Raw genomic sequence first — 23,579 nt, forward strand, 5'->3', positions numbered from 1 at the left:
AAATGACCAGTGGGGGTGATGAAGGCGGTTTTCCACTCGTCGCCCTCTCGGATACGAATCAGATTGTAGGCCGACCTGAGATCCAACTTCGTGAAGTATTTCGCTCCCGAGAGGGCGTCAAGGGCGGTGTTGGTTAAAGGTAAAGGTGTTCGATTTTTGACTGTGATTTTATTGAGTCCACGATAGTCCACACACGTTCGCAGGCCACCATCCTTCTTGGTCACAAAGAAGAACCCTGCCGCGGCCGGGGAAGTCGATGGGCGGATGGTGCCCTTTTGAAGCGCCTCTGCCACAAACCGCTCCATGGCCAATTGCTCTGCCTTCGAGAGGGAGTAGAGATGTCCTTTCGGGGGAGTGGTTCCTGGCAGCAGGTCAATGGCCATGTCGCCTGGTCGGTGGGGAGGCAGCTGGGCAGCTTTGGCTGGACTGAAGACGGCGACTAGATCGTGATAGCAGGAGGGGACATGGTCTAGGACAAGACGGGTCGGTTCTGAGTTCGAGGAGGCAGACGGGGAGGGCTGTGGCAGAAGGTAATGGCGATGGCAGTGCGCTCCCCACTCCAACACCACGCCCGATGACCAGGAAAGGTGGGGTTCATGGAGGGACAGCCAGGGGAACCCGAGGAGGAGTGGTGAGGTGATAATATTGGTCATAAAAAACTGGATCTTCTCCACATGCGAGTCGAGCCGGAGATGAAGAGGGACCGTGCGGTGAATGATGGGTCCTGCGGAGATAGGATGACCATCCACGGAGGTGATTGTGAGAGGACTTGGGAGGAGTTCCAGGGGAATGTGATGTTGTCGGATGAAGGAGTGGTCTATGAAATTTCCAGCCGCCCCGGAATCCACAAAGGCTGTGGTGGAGATGACTCGCTGATTACATTCCAGGACGGCCGGGAGAGTGAGTCGGGAGGTCGGTGGCATCAGATGTGGAGGAAGGGGCCTAGCTGGCCGCGCCGTGCTGATCTGCTGGGCGTCCTGTTTCCCCGGACGAATAGGGCAGGTCAGGCGGATGTGTGAGGGGGAAGCGCAGTATGCACACAAACCCTCCCGAAAACGCCGTTGCTTCTCTTCAGGCGTGAGGGTTGTCCGTCCCAGCTGCATGGGTTCCCCCCTATGGTCTGGAGGAGTGACGGTGGGCGGAAGTGGTGATAGAGGCGGTCGAGGGGTCTGATGCAGGGTCGGAGTGGGGGCCGCAGTTTTCGGGAGTGCCAGCAGGTGGCGATCAATCCGCATCGCGAGTTGTATGAGGGCCTCATACGTTGCTGGCATCTCCCGGCTGACCATCTCACCACGAATTCGTGGGGCCAGTCCCTCATAGTACATCATCCGGAGGGCGTGGTCGCCCAGCGGAGTCTTTGCAGCCAGGGTCCGGAATCTGGCGGTAAACTGGCTGACTGATGAGGAACCCTGGCGCAGATGGTACAGCTGTGACGCGACGTCTTCCACACCGTCCGGATGACAGAAGGTGATTTTTAATTCCTCCACGAATTCGGCATATGAGAGAGACGCAGAACTGGGGGAACTAATTCGCGCAGCCGCCCACTCTGCTGCGGAACCACCGAGCCGGGTTAGGAGTAAGGCGATTCGGGACCGGGCACTGGGGTAGCGGCTAGGCTGCAGCTCGAAAATCAACGAGAGAGCGGTGAGGAGCACCTCGCCGCTCCCCTCGGTCCCGTTCCAGCGCTCCGGGAGCGGCAAACTGGGTTCGGGAACCGCGGGGGGGCGAGGGCTCTGCGCCGCACTCGCCGCTTCATGGTCTCGGTGCGCGGCAGTCATCTCATGAACGCGCTACCGCAGGAAGCGAACCTCCTGCGACAGACTTCCAAAAAGATTCTCCTGCCGCGCTATTCGATCGCATAAAGCAGCGAGTTGTGAAGCGCGTAGTTGGGGCTCTGTCATTCTGTAACGCGAACCGGGACCAGAACGAGAGAGACGTGTAGGAGGAAACGAGAGACCTCAGTGCGGTGGGACGCAGGGAGGCAGGTAAGTTCCTCCACGTTAATCTGCGAACGGGGACGGCGCAAGCCACAACACCACACTGATGTTGTCGTTCGCGTATTAAGACACGATACAGGGCAGGACAGGGCGACAGGAAGGAGTTCGAGGGTCAGGAGAACAGAGAGGACAGGTACGGTCTTACTGGGAGCGGGTTTTCGGAGCCGAGTCGAATGGCGTGCGTCATTCAATGACTGAGCAATTTGCAGCTGCTCTCCAGCCTAATATATAGGAGTCACGTTACCTCGTTTCCGTGTTACTCCCGGTCACATGACGAAATCATGTGACAGTATTAAGTTTGCAGTGTATATGATATAGTTATAATGCTTTATTTTCTTGACTCCTCCTGCCATCTTAAATGTCCTCTTCTTGGTATTCAGCCAAGATCGAGTTACCAGCCTGGCACCTGTATTCCCCGTATTCAGTCGAAGAGCTGTAGCCTGACTGGATCGTTATCTTGACTGGAAGCTTCACATCCACCTCTTTTCTCACAACATTCACAGTGAGCTTAGTGTGTGGATGAATGGTGGCTGGTAGGGAAATCTTCACACCCTTCTTTTCCGTCTTGGTGTTGCTGCTCCCCTTCTCCACAGTGAAAGTGTTACTCACAGACACATTGACTTCTTACTTCACTAAACCAATATCAAACCCAAATGACATTCCCACACTTATCTGTGTAGCATTGCTGAAGTTGAAGCTCTCAGTAACAGAACCTTCATACTCCCAACTGAGCTTAGAGGAGAAGGTCTGCTCACGTTTTCCACAATTCAAACAACAGATGGAGTCAATGACGACTGATTTGGTGTTTTCCTCCTTTTTGTCCCAGAGGAGCTCTGCTCTTATCTTTGGTCTCCCAGGTTTAATGGGACGAACCCAAGACACTTGGGACGTAGTTGTCCAACTCTGGCCACAATTGAACCTCCACCTCTGTTTAAATGCTCATAGAGGACACATGCTCCTCTGTCCACTCGGCAGGAAGAAATCATATCATTGAAACTGCCAAAACATATGTTGGTCTCGCAGTTGAGGGTAATACTCTTACCCCCATAGTGTGGATGTTCATACAACATTATCTGAGGATTTGTCAGATTCTCTTTCACTTTTTCCATTGAAGAAATGGCATCATGCCACTCCACTGTTGGATATTCACCCTCCTCATAGAAGATGTATTCACCCCGATAGACCGGCTTAGGCCTGTAAAGTTAAGATTCTCGTACACAAAGATCTTGTTTACAGGATTTGAAGCCATTCCTGTACTCCTGAAGGTTGTGCAAGAGATGAGAGCAAAAGTATGTGTGTGAAGAATTCCTGCTTTTTTCATGAATTTTGAATAAAGCAAAGAAAACTTTAAGGGATCACTTTTGGGATCCAAGGGTTGCTACAGCAGCCTTGGACTCGCCAGGTTTTAATCACCCCAACTTGCTGCTCGATGGAACTCTTTATATGTTGGTTTTCTCCTTCACACTTTTGTCCTGCATTTTTGATGTCTCACTGTCCATGATGCTTTTCTGTTTCAGTGTTCGTTTGCTTTCTTTGTTTTCAGTTTATTCGCACTTAAATCACAATTTTCTTTGTCAGGCATTTGCACCTCCTTCACACGCCATGGCATAGTTATTAGACAAAAGATTAAATATACCAAAAGCACCAAAGACAGAACATAGGGAGTTTTTTGTAATTGTAAAACATGGCATTCATGTTCGGCAAGCATATAGATTTGGAAAACTAACAAGTCTGGAAATCATTTATGCATATCCCAATTTTAGTATCATGGTTCTGCCACGTCAACAGGTGGCATGCAGGGTCCCCGCAGACTGCGTGCTGCTGCAGCAGCCGCAGAGAAACACAAATAAGAATGGGGCGTTATAAATTGTGCTTGGTGGCCCCATTCATTTTTGAGGTCCAGGCTCCTGCCTGGTGTCATGTTTGCACTCTGCATGTAATAAATGTGAAAAAATTACAAACATCTTCTGGCGCATCCTTAGCAAGCTTTAAATACATAGAAAACTAAATTGTCATGTACAGACAGAAGGCCAGGAGAGAACTCTGAGGTCTCTGACTTGAGGCTTTTCCCCCATATTTTAAAAGTGCATAACTTCATTGTGGTGAAGATACAATTTTCCATTTAAAATTTAAAATCCTTAAAAATGAAGAATGGTCATACTGCTTTCCCACTTCAAGCACTGCCTTTTACTGCCATCTTCTGGTTCCTGTTTGACGTTTTTTAACATGGAATAATCAGGCTGTACTTGCTGAATAAGAGATTTTTGTGCGATTTCTAAATCATTGCAAAATCACTGTTGATGTCAACTAGGTCTTCTAGTATTCTGCTATATTTCGCTATCATGAGAGAAGGACTGAGGACCCCAAATCTCAAAAGAGATTTGATGAAACACATGGGCTAACAGGCTGACAATCGCAGTTTACCTGAAGAATTGACCAGGATGTGAGCCCCAGCAAGTTCTTAATAGGCTGTGTGAAGGTGCAGGGCACTGCAGAGGCTGATTTTAAGTGAAGTGAAAGTGAAGTGATTGTCATTGTGATACACAGCACACAGTGCACAAAAGATAGTGCAAGTACTGAGAGATAATAATAACCATTTGGCTAATATAAAATGCAAAAACGTTAAATGTAAGCATACATTCAATGTTTTATTTTTTAATACATTCTGACAGGTTGTGATTTCAGTTTTAGCAGCTGTAAATGTCAATTCCACAATTAATACAGAAAATGTGTAATTGCTCTCGCTTTTTCATAAACCTTTATGATGTGAAACATCATAGAAAATTCAAAAATTGCAAGACAAGAGAAAGAGAAGCAGTTTGCCGTAATTTGCTGTATTGTGTCTGCTGAATTCAATTAAATGCAAGCAGGTGAAGCAGGTCGATCAGGACACAGAAGAAATAGGTGGGGAAGTTAATCACAAAAATGAGACTATGATGCCACCTTGTGGGCCAGAAGTTGTCTCTATGCCTATTCCCACAACTTGAAGCAATGGCTCATAATATAGACAGAAAACATACAAGAAGTATCTGCAATATTATGACATGAAATTCATTAATAAATCATTGACACGTCAGAGAAGTGTAATTTATGAATTAATATTTTTTCTCAAAATATTTCGCCTCATTTGGTCAAGAGAGGTTTATCAATAACACAATATACACAGTATATATTGTCCGTTTCTGCCATCCTCTGGCTGTACCACATAGCTCTGCATGATAGACTCTGGCTATGTGTCCTGGCCCCCTAAAACAATAACATGCGACACTCACATTTGTGGTGACATTTCTTTGTGCTGGTGGGGCCGCAGGTGGGGAAGCAGGAGGGGAAGCCTCCTGCAGGAGGGGGGTTGAGAGCCAGTAGTGAAAAACTATGGTATTGAATCTAATTGTAACATAATTCAATCAGGTAAGGTTTGAGCATGTCATGGATGTAGGTATTTTTTTATTTTACAAATGACACTTATGTAAATGGCAATAAATGTCTAATGCCGTTTTCATACAGTGCTCTTTTTCATTTGATGTCTCTTCAGCCAACAGAAAGAAGGCAGACGCTCGCCAGACTGGGGGAGGCCCTGCGCCACCACCACTCACAAATGCTGAGGAGATGGCCCTGAGTCTGAACTCTGGAAGGCCAGTGGCTGAGGGAATTCCTGTAGGGTGTTCATCAGAGCCAGTCACTCCCCAGGACACAAATGTAAGAGGGCTGCACACACCCACACCCATACACACACACACACACACATATATAAAATGTACTTATTTTCTTTCATTTTTGGATTGGTCTCAAAAGATTCTGATGGCAATGTCTGCCTTTTGCGGATCCTCCTGTCTTAACAGAAACCCAGGCAGTTGTAAGTGTCCTAATTTCTGGTGTATTGAGTTGGGTACGTAATATTATAAAGTGTGCTAAACCAAATGCTCATCTTCTCAGGATGTAGGGGATGAGGACACCATTTCTGCTGATCCAGAGAGCACAGTTCAGTGATGTACCGTAAACGCCAGAGTTTAATTAAATGGAAGTCATGTACAACATAATGTAACCCTAATCTACTGTATTTTCAGTTACCAGTAAAGAAGTTATATAGAATGCATCTGCTTAAACAAATAGAAAAAAACAATCGACAGGTCCTAAAATCGAGATTCTGAAACACAAGCTACAGTTAAGGTGTGTATTGTGATTAGTGGATTATATAAAAGTTTGGAAAGAATATAGAATTTTAACAGTTGCTTTTTAATTTGTAGGGAATAAAGACCAAATAAATTGTTGTGACCTATTTTTTCTTTAATTTTCTTTTTTGTGGTGGTGGCTGAATTAATCAGAGAATGAATAGTTGCTTATACGGTCTTGGACCACGCTTCTATCCTGGAAATCTGCAGTGTGGATGGGGTCTTCCCCTGGGTCATGTATGTGTAGGGCAGGCTGTTGTTCCCCTTTAAAAATGGCAATATTATGGAGAACTACACATGCCACATTGATGCCGCAGGCCCTCTCAGGGGTGACCCTGAGGTGACGTAGGCACTGGCACTGCCTCTAGTTTTACTATGTGCCACACTGAATCAATGCTGTGGTGCTTGTTCAGGCTCTGGGTAAGGGGTTACCAGTGTAGGCTGGCATGGGTTGCCCCTATCCCCCAGTAGAAAGCAGTCAACTGCTTTAAAAGCAGCTGTAAAAAAAGTTTACATTGGTTTAGTGCTGCATTGAAGTGCCCAAGTGTGTAATGCATACATTTACTTACCACTGCTTAGGGTAGACTCACAATATATATTCGTGAGTCATTAACAGAGCCGATCCACTTGGCCTCAATATTGGTGATAATATGTGCAGCATCACATATGATCTTCACAGTGGAAAGAATAAGATATGAGATATAGTATTGCTATATGGTATTTCACCATTCTAAACTGCATGTAACTCAGTGTACCTCCACATTAATACTGTGGATTGACTTTCTGTTAACATAGTATGCCTCATTTTCACTTGGTGCAAAGATAGGAAAGATATGCGTGCCATCAATGCATCCAACCACATTGGGAAATCCTGAAGGTAATTTTGAATATTAGGTTACTTTCAGAGGGCACAGCAAAATTTCATTAACTGAACATATATATTTTTTCATATTAAAAACATTTGAACACTACAGACCAGCAATTCTGTAAAATTCCTCTTTGATGACTCCCAGGGGTTTGTGGCCAGGAAACACTACACAAATGTGCAGCGTTTCAGAGCGAAGCACACTTTCTGTACAGCTCTGCATACAGTGGCCTTACTAATATGCTCCGCATACCCGATATTCTACAGTAAGCTTCCATTAGTTTAGAGAATAAAACAGGTTCCTGACCAGGTTAGGTTCACAGAGTAAGTTACCACGGTAACTGACTCTGGGTAAAAGTTACCTCTCTTTCAGAAACAGGCTTGACTTACCCTGCTTTCTCGAGTTTGACAAACCTGCCACTTTGAAACGGAAAAACCAGAGTTTCTCTCATTTCAGGCTTAACATTTTTCACTTGTAACCTCCTTTCTGAAACAGGCCCCTGGTGTGTTAAACCACTGGTGACTCATTTTAAATGAAAACGAGGCTTTTCTTTCTTTTAGTTGTTTTAGTCACTGAGTTCTGAGAAAAACCTGAACTCTTCTGAAATTTGTGAAGACAATAATGCTTCTGATGTCTAAAAAGAGAACACATTCCAGAAATTAGATGTTTGTTTTCATTTCTTTAATCTGTATATACATATGTGTTATTTTATTCCATAATATATCACTCTGATCTCATGATTCTCATAGGTATTGCAAATCTGCTTATCCAGAATATACATAATTATTGTGTATTGTCTGTTCATAGTCTCCCTTTGATATCTCCTGTTATGGGAGATCACTGCTGATCAACTTGTGTGGTTGTCTGCATGAATAGAGTTTTTTTATGCTGGATGCCTCTCCTGATGCAGCCCTCCCTGTTTACCGTGGCCTCGGACCAGCATGAACAAATGCACAGTAACAGGCATCCCCAGTGGCATGTGATTGCATGTGGATAAAATAATTGTTTTGCTGGACCTTAGTTAATGCATAACTACAAGAAATTAACATTTGATGCATCAAAGAAAAAATGCTTAGTTTAATAATGCTAATCATTTAATAATAATTGCCACAATGACAATCACTTCACTTGTACTAATAAATTTAGGTTAACATATAGGAAAAATCACACCAGCTTTATGTAAATCACAAGAGGTACACCAATATATAAAGACTGACAGACTTACATTTTAAGCATTTTAGTTATGAAAAATGAAATCAAGAAATGCTCTATAGGTTATGGCGTATAAGATTACAAAGTAAAAATTAAGTTTATTATTAGTAAGTAGTATTTAGTTTGCTGTCTATATGATATGGTTATAATTCTTTTTTTTTTTTTTTTTACTTAAGCCTTAAATGTCCTCTTCTTGGTATTCAGCCAAGATCGAGTTTCCAGCCTGGCACCTGTATTCCCCGTATTCAGTCGAAGAGCTATAGCCTGACTGGATCGTTATCTTGACTGGAACCTTCACATCAACCTCTTTTCTCACTACATTCACAGTGAGCTTGGTGTGTGGATGAATGGTGGCTGGTATGGAGATCTTCACACCCTTCTTTTCCGTCTTGGTGTTGCTGCTCCCCTTCTCCACAGTGAAAGTGTTACTGACAGACACATTGACCTCTGATTTCACTATACCAATATTAAACCCAAATGACATCCCCACACTTATCTGTGTAGCACTCCCGACTGAGCTCAGAGGAGAAGGTCTGCTCATGTTTTCCACGATTCACACCACATATGGAGTCAATGACGACTGATTTGGTGTTTTCTTCTTTCTTGTCCCAGATGAGCTCTGCTGTTATCTTGGGTCTCCCAGGTTTAAGAGGACGAACCCAAGACACTTGGTTGTCAATCCAGCCTATGCTTGGAAATTTTCTTCCAGCTCTGACCAGAATTGAACGACCACCTCTGTTTGGATGCTCATAGAGGACCCATGCTCCTCTGTCCACTCGGCAGGAAGAAATCATATCATTGAAACTGCCAAAACATAAGTTGGTCTCACAGTTGAGGGTAATGCTCCTACCCCCATAGTTTTATTCTCATACAGTGTGATCTGAGGATTTGTCAGATCTTCTTTCACCTGTTCCAGTGAAGAAATTACCTCATGCCACTCCACTGATCGACATTCACCCTCCTCAAAGTAGAACTGGGCACCCTGACAGTGGGGGTGTTCGTATAACACCCATGGCTGCCCTATGACCTTCACAGAGGAGATACAGTCATTAAAACTAACATCCCGAAGGTCTGGACAATACTCAGTGAACTCCCGGCTCACTCCTTGAAAGTCAGGATGCTCGTACACAAAAATCTTGTTTACAGGATTTGAAGCCATTCCCGTACTCCTGAAGGTTGTGCAAGAGGTGAGAGCAAAAGTGTGTGTGTGAAGAATTCCTGCTGTATTTGTAGTGATCTTAGAGTGGGCTGAACTGCACAGAGCCAATCATCTTGTTTAGGAGGGTCTACCAGGTGTGCATTTTTTTCTGCACATTTCCTGATCAAAGCTGATGCCTTAGCTGCTCATAAAATTCAAAAGATATTTGTTTATTACTATTAATATCTTTTTTATTTCATATCTCGAGTTTGGTGGGTCCACCTGAGGTGGGCTATTTAACATCAGGTCTTTTCTGTTTTAATAGCTTTAATTTTCTGTCATTCATACAAGGGATCATTGTTGATCATGTCATCTCCTGGCCCACAGGGGGCACTGCATTTACATTTAAATTTAAATTTACATTTACTGCATTGCTCAAGAGACCAATGACCCAGAACTGAAACAAAACAGTTCATCATCCAATATTAAGTCCTGGAAGCCATGTTGGACGCTGCCCAAAAATTCTGTGTTTTATAAAAAAAATTACATTTGAATGCGAAAAGAGTTGTCCTTTAACGTTTAATAATTTATTGGGGTTGTCAGTCTAAATATTTTAAATAATTACTGACAGGATTAATGACATACTATTAATAACACAATTATTTTAGTTTGAAATGGTTTTATATAGTTTTTATAGTGTGATCAGTTGGGAGGAATATATGATTCTGATGACACAACCCAAAATGCTGAAAAATGTATTATGGCAAGGATGAATTTGGCGTAAGTGTCATAGGCCAAACCCAAAGATATAAAATAAAGGAAGCACAGCCATGTTAAAGTTAATTTGTTCTAACAAATTAAATATATATCTATACATGAGGCTTTCGTTCAGCACCTAACAATCAACTTGAAATGTGTGCTAATTGAAACAGTAGACATCTATAAAATCACCCTTAATGTACACTTCTTAACCTCCACCAACAAATTGTTGAAGTTGAACTTTATTTTAATTTCAGCTATATACGTGTTAGATGATACAAAGTGAAACAAATGATAATTTCTCCGGAACCTGGTGCTACCTGTAACATTTGAAGAATTAAAAAGTTTCATAGTGACATAAAGTGCACATGTGTGATACAGACAAACTGTGCTAGATAAAGTGCCAAGAGGGGACACAGGCAGTGCAAGAGTAGCTTTTAACTAAAACATGTAGACAACAATGAGACAGACAGCGCAAATAAATGTGCAAAGTAAATTAGTGCAAACATTGCATTTTGAACGGTGCGTTAATAGATAATATTACAGATGGATAATATCACTCAATATAACAGAGGTAGTGTGTGTGTCAGTGTCAAAAGTTCCTGTGTGTTCAGGTGTCTGACGGCCTGTGGGATGAAGCTGTTGCACAGACTGGCAGTGACTTCCCAAATGCTTCAGTTCCTTTTCCCAGATGGTTGGAGGGTGAAGAGTGCATGTGAGGAGTGTGTAGAATCGTTCACAATGCTGGCAGCTTTCCTGATGTGTGTGTGTGGTAAATATCCATTATGGAGAGACTCTGATTATCTTCTCAGCTGTTCTCACTATCCACCGTAAGTTCCCAAACCAGACAGGGATGGAGCTGGTTAGAATGCTCTGAAGAGTCCCTCTGTAGAAGGTGGTGTGGATGGGTGGTGGGGGATGGGTTTTCCTCAGCCTCCACAGGAAGTAAAGATGCTGCAGGGCTTTCTTGGCTGTTGAGCTGGTGTTGAGAGTCCAGTTCTCCTCTAGATGAACACAGAGGAACTTTGTGTTCTTGACTATCTCCACACAAGGTCCATCGATGTTCAGTGGTGAGTGGTCCCTCCGTTGTCTTCTGAAGTCAACAATCATCTCCTTTGTTATGCCCACGTTCAGAAATAGATTGTTGTCCATCAGTCGTTGCACCTCCTCTCTTTATGCTGACTCATTGTTCTTGCTAATGTGACCCACCACGGTTGTCATCGGCAAGCTTGATGTGGTTGGAGCTGTGCATCACTGCACAGTTGTGGGTCAACAGGGTGAACAGCATTGGACTGAGCACACAGCCCTGAGGAGCATCAGTGCGTAGTGAGGTGGTGCTGGAGACGCTGTTCTTGATCCGAACAGACTGAGGTCTCTCAGTTAACAAGTCCAAGATCCAGGGGTCATTGTCACAGTTTTTAGTCCTGTTTCAGTCCAGTTCACATACCTGTGGATGACTTCTTGTTTGATCATGTGGTGATGGACTTGAAGACTGTAATGTCATCAGTGCATTTGCTGATGTAGCTGTTCACTGATGTTGTGTACGCCTACAAGTTGATGATGTTGTCACCGTTGGTTGCAGCGTCTCTAAACATTGGCAGGGTTTGCAGTACGAGAGGAAGCAGAGAGAGCTGGCATTACCATGGCATAGCTGTACTGGAACTTGGTGGGTAGTAGAGGCAGCATGAGTCAGTGGAGCACCAAACAGGTCCATCCAAGGACGAGGCAGGGACAGAGACGGAGTGAAAGGTCAGCAACATCAGATGTGAAAAAAAGGGCATACAAGGTCAACTCGAAAAAAGGAGTCAGGAGCAGGTGGATGGCATGGAGCATTATCATTTTTGAGCACCGCCTTCGCATTAGCGCTGGGTGGAATGTACACTTTGATAATGAAAAGTGAGGTGAATTCCCTTGGTAGATAAAAAGGTCTGCATATCAGTCACAAAGTCCACCAGCGATGCACAGAGTTCTGGCACCATTCTGGCACCGCCGCCGCGGGCCGCACAACGCCGCATTCCTGTCGGCACAAAATGCTGTAAGCTGAGCTGAGCCACATGAAGATGGAAGAATTGTTTCTGATAGACATGGTCCTTGTTTTCCTGATGTCCATGTGTCTTTTTCTGGTGTACAAAAAAGCACCATTGCGAGCTGTTGCGCCATCGTCTTACCGGAAACAGGCCAACAGGCTAAAAATCACCCCCCCATAGAGGTAAAAAGAAATTAATTCACAGCTACACTGTTTAAGGTCCGTTACAGATCTGATTTTTGTCTTAATGGACCATGCTGCTGTCTTCTTATGCCTGTTTAAAAACGGAGGCCAAAACAAGGTTGCACAGTGGACTGAAGACTGGGAAAAAGGAAGTGTAATGTCACGGGGAGAGCAGCAAATGCACAGGACCCAGATGCAGTTTTGTCAAAGACTAAAATTTAGTCACAAAACAAATATAACTTTCAACAGAACCACTCAGCCACATTACCAGTTGAAATTCAGACAGTCATTAACGGGTGTACCAGAGTTTTAAAGGTGTGTGAGCAGACTGTGCACAGGTGTGGTGCATGGAGTAGGATTAGATGCATGGGGTCCTCAGATTAGATGCTCAATCCAATAGTGCAAGTGATCTGGTGCAAGGATGTATGGCAAGTGTGAGTGGTGCAGTAGCATGAAGCTGCAGGGAATCTCAATAACACTGTATTAGCCCCCTCCAGATTACCCAGGGAGCTGTTTCTCGCCTTCTTGTCCTGTGTTGGCGCAGAAAAATTTAATATGGAGAAGAGGTCAAAAGCACACCGCACATATGGGTGTGGGTCCTCCTCGGACGTCCCAGAGACAGAAAACACGAGCAGCACCTCCCATGGAATTGGTGGCAAAAGTTTGTTTTATTTAGGTTGATATTATTTAAAATATTTAACATGGTTTTTTTTTCGGTTTTTTTTTATTGAAGTGATTAAATGAAATACATGGTGCACACAATGAATTGTGTCCTCTGAAAACCCACAATTTTGATAGAGCATACCCTTGTTGGTTTTATCTTTGTTAGCTGTTTTTACTTTGTAGCACTTAGCAGATTTGGTTGAATGGAAAGTAGAACCACTGGGGGCTTAACAGAGGTCCTGGAGGTGTACATGACAGTTGACTGGAGGTGCACATGACAGGCCCCTTCTGTTCATCTACTGTCTCTGCTCTTCATGCAGAATCCTCTGTTGACCAGACAAGAAGCCTGCCATTACCTTGCTGTGTTGTAATCTGTCCCAGTGGCTCTTGTCCATGTGGTTCCTGTGCTGGTGGTGGCCACTTGAAATGATTCTCTCAGCGACAAAGAATGAATGACCCCAGATGTTATTGACAATTTAATTTATCTACTGCTGTGCTAATTTTTGATGCTTTATCTCTGTATCTCACAATGAAAAGAGTAAACCAACCTAAACAGGATAAAATTGAAGGAATCTGTCACACCTAATATTTTAGCATATTGTAAAGGTATATTTATAACTTAAAACTATATTTTTTTCAGTGTACTTCCAGCAGCTGAGTCTGCCTCTGTGGCTCTCTTTCCTAAGTACACTGAACAAACAGATAAATGCAACAACTTTTGCTCCCGTTTTCCATGAGCTGAACTCCAAGATCTCAAACATTTTCTTCACACACAAAAGATCCATAAATCTCAAATATTGTTCTCAAATATTGAAATCTGTTAGTGAGCACTTCTCCTTGGCCAAGAAAATCTATTTTATACTAAAAAAAAGTGAACACTTAAAAAAAAGTGAAAATGATCTTATCTCCTTGTTCCCACAAGGTGTGTAACTGATAACAGCAATACACACTGCTTTGATTGTCCTAAGGTGGAATAGTAGGAATTGTAAATCTTGCTGTCATGATTAGGGTTGGGCTATGAACTCTGTTCAGAGTTCAGGTTATACAGCCTGTTAATACTGAAGAAGAGATATTAACCATAAGAAGGGTTGGGAAGGTTACTTTTGAAATGTATTCCATTACAGATTACAGAATACATGCCCCAAAATGTATTTTGTAACGTATTCCGTTAAGTTACTCAATGTGAGTAATGTATACTTTGATTACTTTGGATTACTGAATACTTTGGATTACTTAATATATTGTCATGCTTTTTACAACTACATGAATGTTGCAATCACAGATAATAAAAATCCATGTTTTTCACCAACCATTTCTTTATTTATAAAGCTGAAAAGTGGAAGAGAAACATAAAATATGCCATTGAAAAGTATTTACTGTTATGGTCACCAACATATTACATCACTTAGTTAAAATAAAAAGTAGCCTTGCACAAGAAAAATTACCCTCTTTTTGATTAGGACCGACCTTCCTCATGGCAGAAAGCGGCCAATTACAGCCGTCTCCGTTCCACCCTCCGAGCGGCGAGGTTAAACTGGGTGAAGGCGTGTCACCTTTGTCAGGATCCGGTCCGAAATGGGGGTTACTCCGGTCCGGGTCAGGATCAGGATCCGGACCGGAGTTTAATTGTTGTCCTGTGTAATGTTCCCTAATCGTTTTCACCTGTGTTAATTGTATAAAGCTGCCCTGTTCGTTTCTGTTCGCTGTCAGGTCTTTGAAGTTATGTTCCGTGTTCACCAGTGTCTACGTCTCGGATGTCTCCCCTGTCCTGTGATTCACCATTAAACCCCTGTTCCGTGATGTCAGGTGAAAGCGTCCTCCATTCCTCGTCATTCCTCGTCACTCCTCGTCCTCCTCTACGTTCACCTGCCGCGTCATGCCCGCATGGACGTGACAACCTTACACACACTCAGTCCATGTGCACTGTAACAGTATAAAGAGCATGGTGTAATAGTGAATCAAATCATATTTATTTACAATTTCAGGGGTAGCATGGATTTATGGGCACTGAAACAGAGCACAAACTTGACGGACTGCGCAGATCTGCTAGGAAGCACAACTTGATAGGCAGCATGTTTCGATAAGAAATGATCTTATCTCCTTGTTCCCACAAGGTGTGTAACTGATAACAGCAATACACACTGCTTTGATTGTCCTAAGGTGGAATAGTAGGAATTGTAAATCTTGCTGTCATGATTAGGGTTGGGCTATGAACTCTGTTCAGAGTTCAGGTTATACAGCCTGTTAATACTGAAGAAGAGATATTAACCATAAGAAGGGTTGGGAAGGTTACTTTTGAAATGTATTCCATTACAGATTACAGAATACATGCCCCAAAATGTATTTTGTAACGTATTCCGTTAAGTTACTCAATGTGAGTAATGTATTCTGAATACTTTGGATTACTTAATATATTGTCATGCTTTTTACAACTACATGAATGTTGCAATCACAGATAATAAAAATCCATGTTTTTCACCAACCATTTCTTTATTTATAAAGCTGAAAAGTGGAAGAGAAACATAAAATATGCCATTGAAAAGTATTTACTGTTATGGTCACCAACATATTACATCACTTAGTTAAAATAAAAAGTAGCCTTGCACAAGAAAAATTACCCTCTTTTTGATTAGGACCGACCTTCCTCATGGCAGAAAGCGGCCAATTACAGCCGTCTCCGTTCCACCCTCCGAGCGGCGAGGTTAAACTGGGTGAAGGCGTGTCACCTTACACACACTCAGTCCATGTGCACTGTAACAGTATAAAGAGCATGGTGTAATAGTGAATCAAATCATATTTATTTACAATTTCAGGGGTAGCATGGATTTATGGGCACTTAAACAGAGCACAAACATGACGAACTGCGCATGCGCAGATCTGCTAGGAAGCACAACTTGATAGGCAGCATGTTTCGACAGAACACAGAACACGCTGCGTGGTCCACTCATTTAAACTGTAACGAAATACAGTTACTCATATTTTGTATTCTAAATATGTAACGCCGGTACATGTATTCCATTACTCCCCAACACTGACCATGAGCTGTTCTGTGACTTGTACATTTTTATCAACAGCTATGGGTTGTTTGTGTTTGTGGGCTGTTCAAGAGTGCTCTGGAGCAAGTTTTCATCCAGGTTGTCTCTGTACATTGCTGCCATCATCTTTCCCTCTATCCTGACTAGTCTCCCAGTTCCTACTGCTGAAAATCATCCCACAGCATGATTCTGCCACCATCATGCTTTCCTGGAGGGATGGTATTGGTCTGGTGATCAGCAGTGCCTGGTTTCCTCCATTCACGGATGATGGAGGCCACTGATCTTAAAAGCAGCAAAAGATTTTCTGTAACCTTCCCCAGATTTGTGCCTTGAGACAATCTTGTCTCAGAGGTCAGCAGACAATTCCATTGACTTCATGCTTGGTTTGTATTTAAAAATATTTTTAGTCACATGTAAAGGTTGGTGTACTTGTACCATCTATCCTACTTTGATTCTTTCAGCTTTTGCACCTGCCAGAATTTTTTTTTGTCATCCTGACAATGGACTCTTTCTCTTTTGAGGTTAGGAAAGCACTTCTGCTCCCTTAAAGCCAAAACAGAAAGAACGAGGAAGAGCTTCTTCCCTCAGTCCATTCTGGCCCTGCATCAGGTGCAGATCTGGTCTCTGTAATTCCACCCTTAATAAATATATAACCTTTTAGAGGTTGCATTGTATATAACTTTGATATTTTGTTATTTTAGTATAAAATAACAGGTTTCTGCATGCTTGAAAGCTGCCTGGTTTGGAAGAATGTGAAAGTGATCTTATCTCTTCATTCATCTTTCTTTTGAAATCTTTCTTTGAAAGTGAAGTGATTGTCACATGTGATACGCAGCAGCACAGTGAAATTTGTCCTCTGCATTTAACTCATCACCCTTGGTGAACAGTGGGCAGCCATGACAGGCGCACGGGGAGCAGTGTGTGGGGACGTTGCTTTGCTCAGTGGCACCTCAGTGGCACCTTGGCAGATCGGGATTCGAACCGGCAACCTTCTGATTACAGGGCCGCTTCCTTAACCGCTAGGCCACCACTGCCCCATTCACACAACATGTATAAAATATAACAGTCATACACACTGCTTTGAATGTCCTAAGGTCCTGATAAGTCAGGTTACAACATGTAGAGTTGTGCATATTTCTCTCATCAGTATTCTCTTCATTCTCTTCAGTCCACAGGTGATGAATGAGAAAACTTTCTGTCAGTAGGGTTGGGCTATGAACTCTGTTCAGAGTTCAGGTTATACAGCCTGTTAATAATGACGAAGAGATTTTAACCATAAACTGTCCTGTGAATCGTACGTTTTTATCAAAGGCTATGGGTTGTCTGTGTAAAATGAAGTTTATATCTATTGAGCTATATCTTAACTTCCTCAACCTTGGGGTGTGATAGGAAGGCCTGTGATATAAAGTACAGGCTGACATGCAGCAAGGTCTGTAGGAAACTCTCCCTTTTCTGGAGAAACTGAAAGTCAGTCAGCATTCCAATGTTTCCCATCAATTAACACAAAAGAACAAAAACCAATTTGTCACAACTATGCGGGCATGACGAGGCGGGTGTACAGAGAGGAGGACGAAGAGTGACGAGAAGACGAGGAATGAAGGACGCAATCACCTGACATCACGAAACCGGGGTTTAATGGTGAAGTACAAGCCAGGGGAGACATCCGAGACGTTGACACTGGTGAACATGGAACATAACTTTAACGACCTGACAGCTAACAGAAACGAACAGGGCAGCTTTAAACATTTTACACAGGTGAAAACGATTAGGGAACATTACACATGACAACAGTGAACCCCTTTTCGGACCGGATCGTGACAGGTTATTACAGTGCATCCGGAAAATATTCACAGTGCATCACTTTTCTCACAGTGAAAACAGTAAACACCTAATATTTTAAGCATATTGTAATCATATATTTAAATCTTAAAACTATATTTTAAGTTTAGCCTGCCTTTAATTTTTTTCAGTGTACTTCCAGCAGCTCAGTCCTGCCTCTGTGGCTCTCTGTCCAAAGTACACTGAACAAACCGATAAATGCAACACTTTTTGCTCCCGTTTTCCATGAGCTGAACTCAAAGGTCTGAAACATTTTCTTCATACACAAAAGATCCATAAATCTCAAATATTGTTCTCAAATCTGCCGAAATCTGTGTTAGAGAGCACTTCTCCTTGGCCAAGATCATCCATTCCATATTGAAAAAAGTGAACACTGGCCAGACTTAAAAAAAAGTAAAAAATGATCTCCATGTTCCCACAAGGTGTGTAACTGATAAGAGCAATACACACTGCTTTGATTGGTGGAAGGTGGAATGTTCACAGGTGATGACTTGGAAGTCTTGCTGTCATGATTAGGGTTGGGCTATGAAGTCTGTTCAGACAGAGTTCGAATCAGAGAGGAGCAGAGAGAGCTCTCTGTTCAGAGAGGAAGCAGTGCAGATCGTATGTTTCATTAATCAGCTGTCACAGCATAAGGAAAGACAGGACTGCCACCAAGAGCTGCTTGAACGTATCTCTTCTTTTCTGAATGAAGAAAAAGAGTTGTTTAATGACCAGAAGGTCCCTGATATTGTACCTCTACCAAATGCCACAGACATTTGGCACTCCACCAAGACACTTGGAACATCAGATCAGAGCCCCTACTGCAGTGGACAATAACATGCGACAAGGGAGTGAATATGAAAATGGAAAACATCTGCCAACAGCAGGGACAATGCAGTCTGGACATATACATACCCCCTCAACCACAGCCCCAATACAAGATGCCCAAGCTCATCCTGTTCAGTTATTTCCTCTGAATCTATTATGCCAGAGTTTATTCATCAATATTCCCAGGTTAAGAATACCACTACAGACTGCATGTCTGAAACACAACAGTACTTAGCTGCTCCTGCTTCACATCCCACTGTGCTTGTCTCAGAGGTCAGCAGACAATTCCATTTACATCACATGAAAAGGTTTACTTTCAAAGGTTTACTTTACTCAGGTGCAGGTGCAGATCCGGTCTCTGTCTCTGTAATTCCACCCTTTATAACTATGCGCTGTGCTTTAAAATCTGCACTATCCATATTACATTAATATCTGCTTTAATACACCACTGCATATTGTTCTTAAATGTGTGTCTTGTTGGTAATGCACCTGTACTTTTCCTTACTGGCATACTGTTTCTATTGTTTTTTTTTTGCAAAAAGCATTTAACTGCATGACATACAACATATTATGGCGTAGGTGACATAAACTCTGAATCTAATTTAGAGTTTGCATTGTATATAACTTTGCAACTGTGTATGTTATTTTAGTATAAAAAACAGGTTTCTGCATGCTTGAAGAATGTGAAAGTGATCTTATCTCCTCATTCACACACTTTTTCATCAGTGCATCAACTGTGACACTATCCATATAACTGTCATGATCCGGACCGGCAGGGGTGACTCTGGATCCGGAGTCCGGACCGGAGTTTCATGTTTGTCCTGTGTAATGTTCCCTGATCGTGTTCACCTGGTGTATATTTGTATAATTGTATAAAACTATCCTGTTCGTGTCTGTTCATCGTCGGGTCATTGTGCGTGTTGATGTTCCCTTGTCTCGCTTGTAGTTTGTATTAAACCCCCTGTCGCGTGAAATCGTGCGAATGCGTCCTCCTTTATCGCCATGTCCAGCCCACCCATGACAATCACATTTATTTTCGCATTAATACTGCACTCCATATCATGCTTAAATGTATGTCTTGTTGGCTTTTGTCATTCCATCATGTGACTTGGAGCAACACGGAAACGAGGTAACGTGACTCCTATAAATTGGCTAGAGAGCAGCTGCCAGCTGCATGACACACGTCATTAGACTCGGCTCCGAAACCCTCAACCAAAGTACGACCGTACCTGTCCAACATCAGTGTGGTGTTGTGGCTCACGCCGTCCGCGTTCGCAGATTAACGCGGAGGAACTTCCCGCCGCACCGAGGTCTCTTGTCTGATCCCGGTTTGTGTGACAGAATGACCGAGCCCGTACGCGCTTCAGATTTCGCTGCTTTATGTGATCGAGTAGTGCGGCAAGAGAATCTCATTGAATGTCTGTCACAGGAGGTTCGCTTCCTGCGGCAGCCCACCGAGTGCATGAAGCGACGAACGCTGCGCAGAGCCCTCGTCCCCCTGCGGTTCCCGAACCCAGTTTGGCGCTCGCGGAGCGCTGGAACGGGACCGAGGGTAGCGGCGAGGCGCTCCTCACCACTCTCTCGTTGGTTTTTGAGCAGCAACCTCGCCGCTACCCCAGATCCCGGTCCCGAATCGCCCTCCTACTCACCCTGCTCGTTGGTCCCGCGGCGGAGTGGGCGGCCACGCTAATCAGCTCCCCCAACTCAGCATCCATGTCATATTCCGAATTCGTGGAGGAATTAAAACACCTTTTGCCGTCCGGACGGTGTGGAAGACGTCGCGTCACAGCTTTACCATCTACGCCAGGGTTCTTCATCTGTCAGCCAGTTCACCGCACGATTTCAGACCCTGGCTGCAAAAGGCTCTGCTGGACGCCCACGCCCTCCGGATGATTTATATTGAAGGACTGGCCGCGCGAATTCGTGGGGAGATGGTAAGCCGGGAAATGGCAGCAACGTATGAGGCCCTCATACAACTCGCGCTGAGGATTGATCGCTGGCACTCCCGAAAACTGCGGCCTCCACTCCAACCCGGCACCGGACTCCCCGACCGCCTTTCTCACCACCTCAGCCCACCGTCACTCCTCCGGACCATAGGGGGGAACCCATGCACCTGGGACGGTACAACCCTGTCCTCAGGAAGAAAATGCAGCGGCGTGGCGTGGTGTTGGAGTGGGGAGCGCACTGCCATCGCCATTGCCTTCTGCCACAGCTCTCCCCGTCTGCCACCTCAAACCCAGAGCCGACCCGTCCAGTGTTGGACAACATCCCCTCCTGTTATCATGACCTAGTCACCGTCTTCAGCCCAGCCAAAGCTGCCCAGCTGCCTCCCCATCGACCAGGCGACATGACCTGCTACCGGGAACCACTCCCCCGAAAGGACATCTCTACTCCCTCTCGAAAGCACAGCAATTGGCCATGGAGCGGTTTGTGGCGGAGGTGCTTCAGAACGGCACCATCCGCCCATCGACCTCCCCGGCCGCGGCAGGGTTCTTCTTTGTTACCAAGAAGGATGGTGGTCTGTGACCGTGCGTGGATTATCGTGGACTCAACATAATCACTATAAAAAAAAAAAACGCCATTTCCCCTAACCAACACCGCCCTCGACGCCGTCTCGGGAGTGAAGTACTTTACAAAGCTGGATCTCCGTTCGGCCTATAACCTGATTCGCATCCGAGAGGGCGACGAGTGGAAGACAGCCTTCATCACCCCCACTGGTCCTGTCTTGTGCCTTAAAACGCGAACGACAACATCAGTGTGGTGTTGGTGGCTCACACCGTACGCGTTCGCAGATTAACGTGGAGGAACTTACCTGCCTCCTTGCGTCCCGCCGCACCGCGGTGTCTCGTCTCCTCTTACACGTCTCTCTTGTTCTGATCCCGGTTCGTGTGACAAGTTTATCCTTACTGTTTTTTTGTTGTACTGTTTTTGCAATGTCCTACTTTAAAAAACATTTCACTGCATGGTGTACTATGATTGATTGTGTATAAGACATAAAATCTGAATCAAATTTAAAGGTTGCATTGTGTTTAACTTCGCAACTGTGTATGTTTTTTAATGTGTTTATTAAGAATGTAAAAGTGATCTTATCTCCTCATTTTGATGGACAATCATATCTGTGCTTGCAGTGTCTCACAATGACAATCACTTCAATTTCATATCAGGCAAGCAATATCAATCTTAACAGACATCTTCACAGATATCTTCAACACATCGCTGAGTTCAGCCGTCGTGCCTACCTGCCTCAAAACTGCCATCATCCCAGTGCCAAAGACATCAACTGTGTCCTGCCTCAATGATTAGCAGCCCATAGCACTCACACCCATCATGATGAAATGCTTTGAGAGGCACATGAAGACACAGAATCTGGACCGTTTCAGTTCGCTTACCAGCCAAACTGCTTTCACACAACCCTCTCCCACCCCGACAAAAAAGACACTTACGGCAGAATGCTGTTTATTGACTTCAGCTCAGCATTCAATATGGCATATTTTGAATCCCATTGTATGTTTGTGGGCCTGTGCAGCAAGCACAGAGCATGACTTTCCATGCGAGTTCAGTTTAAAACTTTATATGCCCTTTCGATGAGCTCCTATCCTCACATGCACACAACGCTGCGAATATTTTCCGGATGCACTGCCATCGCAGAGATAAATTGGCTTTTGTTCTTTTGTGTTAATTGATGGGAAACGTTGGAATGCTGACTGACTTTCAGTTTTTCCTACAGACCTTACTGCATGTCAGCCTGTACTTTATTTCAAAAGCCTTCCTATCACACCCCAAGGTTGAGGAAGTTAGGATGTAGCTCAATAAATATAAGCTTCCTTTTACACAGACAACCCATAGCTTACAATTCTTACAAAACTTACAATTCACAGAACAGCTTATGGTTAAAATCTCTTCATCATTATTAACAGGCTGTATAACCTGAACTCTGAACAGAGTTCATAGCCCAAACCTACTGACAGAAGGTTTTCTCATTCATCACCTGTGGACTGCAATGAAAAGAATACTGATGAGATAAATATCCACAACTCATTATGCATTTATATTTTAAGCTCTTAATTGTAAACTAAAATCATAGAAATGTAATATGAATTGATATGCCTAAGCACACACACAAGCACACAGAGAAGAGCTGGAATTTTGGGAGTGAGTGTGAATCATTTAAACCAGCCTTTGATATAAAATACCCGAGTTTTAAATATTCACACAGTCTAGGTACCTTTTATTATCGTTGGCACGCTTGGTGGAGCTCAAACTGGTGGAGAATATGTGTGTTGAGTCTACTCACAACTTCCTCCAGTACTGTACCCACGATCGATGGCCCTTCCGCCGTCTGCAAAATAATCCTGTAGTCGGTGCAGTTCTTCATGTACCTTTATGCATCAGAAGTCCTCGCTCCTCGCGTGGTCCAAGGCCTCAGCAGCACCGTGCCGTCTGCTGCCGTGCGGGTTTTCCCGGCCTCCGCCACGTGCACAGAAATACGTGCACTTCTGTCCTGTGTAGTAATTGCTACTTTTCCAGAAAGTCGGCGAACCTCCGCCTTGCGCTATGCACCTTTATGCATGAAAAGATTTTCATCTCCGGAATCAGTAAAACTAAAATACGTGTGCAACCACTTGTTCTTTTAACTCAGCAGGCTTAAGCGAACTCCAGCTTCGCTAATTAAATTGCGGGTAAACTGTAAAACACGGCACCACTACATTGTCTCCTGTCTAGATAGATAGATAGATAGATAGATAGATAGATAGATAGATAGATAGATAGATAGATTGGGTGCGGTGCTATTATTTTTAGGCCCATATTATTATTATTATTATTTTATTATTATTATCATCAGTTGCGGTAGGTAGTCCTATCATCAATACTAGGCTATTGC

At 43.8% G+C, this 23,579-nt stretch overlaps 1 long non-coding RNA gene across 1 annotated transcript; it reads left to right on the plus strand.

Annotated features, from left to right (window-relative positions):
* The first annotated feature begins 1,929 nt into the window (after window positions 1-1,929).
* On the plus strand, window positions 1,930-6,119 carry LOC114775161 (uncharacterized). The gene is made up of 4 exons (XR_003744985.1): window positions 1,930-1,985; window positions 5,530-5,693; window positions 5,790-5,850; window positions 5,931-6,119. It is a non-coding gene; the product is annotated as an uncharacterized LOC114775161 (long non-coding RNA).
* Window positions 6,120-23,579: the final 17,460 nt, after the last annotated feature.

This window comes from Denticeps clupeoides, unplaced genomic scaffold, assembly GCF_900700375.1.
Source record: "Denticeps clupeoides unplaced genomic scaffold, fDenClu1.1, whole genome shotgun sequence".
NCBI lineage: Eukaryota > Metazoa > Chordata > Actinopteri > Clupeiformes > Denticipitidae > Denticeps > Denticeps clupeoides.